Source organism: Scyliorhinus torazame, unplaced genomic scaffold (assembly GCF_047496885.1).
Source record: "Scyliorhinus torazame isolate Kashiwa2021f unplaced genomic scaffold, sScyTor2.1 scaffold_309, whole genome shotgun sequence".
Lineage (NCBI taxonomy): Eukaryota > Metazoa > Chordata > Chondrichthyes > Carcharhiniformes > Scyliorhinidae > Scyliorhinus > Scyliorhinus torazame.
Window position 1 is genome coordinate 204,740 of NW_027308036.1, and position 4,587 is coordinate 209,326.

Sequence of the window (4,587 nt, forward strand, 5' to 3'; positions counted from 1 at the left end):
GACGAAACAGCAAGAGCGAGGGACACAGCGAGAGCGAGGGACACAGCGAGAGAAGGAGAGAGAGAGATAGAGTGATAGAAAGTGAGAGAGATGTACACAGTGAGAGAGAGTGGGACAAAGAGAGAGGGTTAGAGGTAGAGGGACAGCGAGAGAGGGGGAAAGAGGGAGGGGGATACATTAAGGGAGAGAGCGACAGAGAAAGTGACGCACAGAGAAAGAGGTAGACAGTGAAAGAGAGGGATAGAGTGAGAGGACACTTTGAGAGCAACAGGGACACAGTGGGAGAGAGGGGCAGAGAGAGGTGGGCACACGGAGAGAGTGAGGGATACACACAGAGAAAGAGGTACACAGCGGGTCAGGATCTGAGGTTTCGGGGACGTGAGTGGGTCAGGATGTGAGGATTAGGGCACATGAGGGTGTGATGGTGTGAGGGTGCCAGGACGTGAGGCATTCAGGACATTAGGGTTATCAAACTGACCGTTTTCATTCAATCCAAATTGTTTCTTTATAAATTCTAATCTCAGGAATTGACATCAGAAGATTTCAGTGAAAAATCTGCCTGTGAACAACAAGTAAAATATGAAGTGAAACTTTGCAATGAGCTTTGTTTGTCTGGCCAGGAATCTTCTCTCTAAATGGGAGCAGAAATGAAGTTGTGTTTAACTCACATTCTGTGATTTCTTGCTGGTTTTTACTCATTCTATGGAAAGCCTTCCGAAGGCGACAGACGAATGGTCATTCCCAACATGTCAGAAATTCAGAGGGAATCAAATGTGAAACAAAGACAGAAATAAGGACAGGACATTGCTGAATCTGTTGTTATCTGCTGAATTAACATAACCATAGACAGGACAAGTGTTACCTTTGCAGACACGGGAAACACACCGAGGGGGACATTCCTGACAGAAAGTCGGGGGTGGGGACTGCACACAGGTCACTGAGGAGATCTCAGTCCAAACTGTTTCTAATCATTTCCTAATACTATTTTAAATTATGATTCAATCCTATTGGGAGGGGAATGAGTGAAAGAGAGATAGGGCAGATGCAGTATAACATGGATAAATGTGAGGTTATGCACTTGGGTAGAAAAAATAAGAACGTCCCTGTCTAATAATTACATTTAATCCCATTTTCCGGCCTGCTCAGTTAACAACACTGGTGTGGGGAAGGCCAAGGTTTCACTGAAGTCACATTCTGTGTGTGTGGGGCTGAGCAGCAAGGAGATCAGCATCTCTTGTCACTCATTTACATGTCAATAGAGAGCTGTCCTCTGAGACAGACATTCCACACATGGCAGAGACTAGGGGTGGAGTCTGCTCACAGCTCACTGAGATATATCTGTGTCTGAGGGACTTCAGTTCTCAAACCAAAAACCCACGACACTGAAAACATTACCCCTCTGCTTCAGTGTGTGTGTGTGTGTGTCGCTGGGTGTGTCAATCTGTCTGTTTTGAGCTGTGCATTTTGGGTGTTGACATGTTGCTGATTGGCTCGAGATTAGAAATGTTGGACTCCTGTTGTGCTGTTTTGTATATTTTTTTAAATGTCCCTGTTATTGTCTTTATAACCAATTTTATCTCCTTTTTTTCTCCAGAGGCATCTTTATTTGGAAAACTGGAAGGAGGTTGGGAATCCAGTGAGGAGGACGAGGGAGTGTGAATTCTTCCCGAGGGAGCGCTGGCTGAGGCCTGTTCCGCAGGCTTCACCCGGGTTATTACCCTGACTGAGGTTTAATTTTAATATTGGAGGGATCAAAGAGAGTGAGGGAGGGAGACATAAATATGTATAAGAGGTACAGAGAGACTGCGAGAAACACAAGAGAAGGGGATTTTCACAGTAACTTCATTGCAGTATTAATGTAAGCCTAATTGTGACAATAAAAAGATTTTGAGTATTAATTGTCTCTCAATCTTTTTTAACCTCTGGTTGAAAGCTGTGATTTATTTGTATTCGGATATTGCTGAGGGGTTGTAAAACTGAAAAGGGGACCCTGGGCTCTCGCTGTATTAAATAGTTTCAATCTTTTCCAGTGGTTTAGTTAATTTTCTCCCTCTTTTTCCCAGGAATTTGAATTGTGAAAGACTGCAATGTGAGCAGGAATCTTGGGGCAAAGGCTATTCTCCAGAGGACAAGTGGATGGACTGAGGCCTACTCCACAGGCCGCACTCACGTGAGTTGTCTCTTTATTGCCACCCCGGCCTTGCACTTAGACACAAACACATTAACCCTTTGGTGGGCGGCAAAGAGTAAAATACAAATCTGGAATATGAAGCTGTCTAATTTTGTTCCAAAATGACAGGGGTTATATTAATTCTGAGCATCCCAGGGGTGGGCTGCTGGGGGTGGGGGGTGGGGGGGGGGGTGTCATTTCACTGTTTCAGCCAATCTCTGCAATCTGGGAGAGAGAGCGAGAGAAATCTCAGATCAGAAACTCTGAACTCAATTTTGAAAGTGGTCATCATTTGTTGGGCTCTCCCTGTGCACAGGTTGCCTTCAGAATTCACAAAATTAACGATAGTGGGGTCACTTTTAAATTGAATCCATTGACTGTAAAGTAATCTCGATTGCCCGGAATTAAAGTCCCTTAACTTGAAGCGGGTATAATTCTGGAATGAAGCCTGTGTTTTAGGCCGAGACACAAGTTTTTTTTTTAGAAAATACAGCACAGAACAGGCCCTTCGGCCCACGATGTTGTGCCGAACCTTTGTCCTAGATTAATCATAGATTATCATTGAATTTACAGTGCAGAAGGAGGCCATTCGGCCCTTTGAGTCTGCACTGGCTCTTGGAAAGAGCACCCTACCCAAACTCAACACCTCCACCCAACACAAGGGGCGATTTTGGACACTAAGGGCAATTTTTCATGGCCAATCCACCTAACCCGCACATCTTTGGACTGTGGGAGGAAACCGGAGCACCCGGAGTAAACCCACGCAGACACGGGGAGGATGTGCAGACTCCGCACAGACAGTGATCCAAGCTGGAATCGAACCTGGGACCCTGGAGCAATGAAGCAATTGTGCTATCCACAATGCTACCGTGCTGCCCTTAAGAACAAATAAATCTACACTATATCATTTAACCGTAATCCATGTAACTATCCAATAGCTGCTTGAAGGTCCCGAATGTTTCCGATTCAACTACTTCCACAGGCAGTGCATTCCATGCCCCCACTACTCTCTGGGTAAAGAACTTACCTCTGACATCCCTCCTATATCTTCCACCTTTCACCTTAAATTTATGTCCCCTTGTAATGGTTTGTTCCACCCGGGGGAAAAGTCTCTGACTGTCTACTCTTATCTATTCCTCTGATCATCTCATAAACCTCTACCAAGTCACCCCTCATCCTTCTCCGTTCTAATGAGAAAAGGCCTAGCACCCTCAACCTTTCCTCGTAAGACCTACTCTCCATTCCAGGCAACATCCTGGTAAAGTATGAGGGTGAAATTAAATTCGCAGGAGGTCATTTGAATTCAGTTTGCTGTGGTTATGAATGTTGGATTCCTGTGTGTGACCCTGTCTCTCTTCCGTTCTCCTTCCCAACTATTAGAATGAGAGTGAGAAAGAGAGAGAGAGTACAGAAAGAGTGTGGGGCTGGGGGGTAATGGAGATTAGAGAGAGGGAGAGGAGAAAGAAAGAGAGGGTGGAGGGAGAGGGAGGTCGTGAAAAAGAGAGGCTTTCTCTCCCTTTCTGTCTTCGTTCCATTCTTGCCTCTCTCTCTCTCTCTGTCTCCCCTGCTTTCTGCCTCTATCTGTCCATTTCTCTCCAGCTTTTTAGTGTCTCTTTAAACCTTTAATCGAAGAAAACCACCCCACAAACTGCAATGGGGAGTCTCATCACATCTTTCTGGGGATACCCTGATTAGAGAAATAAATAGAAATAAATGCTGGGAGGGTGATGAGGGATAACGAGGGAGACAGAAATATGAATGAGAGGGATAGAGAGACCGAATGAGATAGCGAGAGAGAGAGAGAGAAAGAGAAACACAAGGGAAACGGTAACTATCTCTCAATCATTTTTATCCTGTGGTTTATAACTGAGATTATTGTAGGTGGATGTTGCTGAGAGTGTGTGTGACTGAGAGGGGGAATCTTGGCCTCTTGCTGTGCTACAAGTTTAAACATTTTCCTGCGTTTTAGTTAATTTTCTCCCTCTTTTCCCAGGAATTTGAACTTTGAAGACTGCAATGCGACCAGGAATCTTTGGACAAAGGCTATTCTCCAGAGGACAAGTGGATGGACTGAGGCCTACTCCACAGGCCACACTCACGTGAGTTGTCTCTTTATTGCTGCCCCGGCCTTGCACTTAGACACAAACAAATTAACCCTTTGATGGGCGGCAAAGAGTAAAATACAAATCTGGAATATGAAGCTGTCAAATATTGTTCCAAAATAACAGAGGTTATATTAATTCTGAGCGTCCCGGGTATTTGTGGTGGGGTAGGGGATAGGGGGGAGGGGAGAGGGGGGGGGGACGATTTCACGGTTTCAGCCACTCGCTGCAACCTGGTAGCAAATGTAAACGACACTCAACACTGCCGACTGCACCTTCTGGGATCTTTCTGTGTGCCAATGGATTTCGTTTTAG

At 45.3% G+C, this 4,587-nt stretch overlaps 1 long non-coding RNA gene across 1 annotated transcript; it reads left to right on the forward strand.

Moving 5' to 3' along the window:
• Nucleotides 1–1,367: 1,367 nt before the first annotated feature.
• On the forward strand, nucleotides 1,368–4,263 carry LOC140406143 (uncharacterized). Its single transcript, XR_011939061.1, has 4 exons — nucleotides 1,368–1,431; nucleotides 1,595–1,728; nucleotides 2,064–2,170; nucleotides 4,164–4,263. It is a non-coding gene; the product is annotated as an uncharacterized lncRNA (long non-coding RNA).
• Nucleotides 4,264–4,587: the final 324 nt, after the last annotated feature.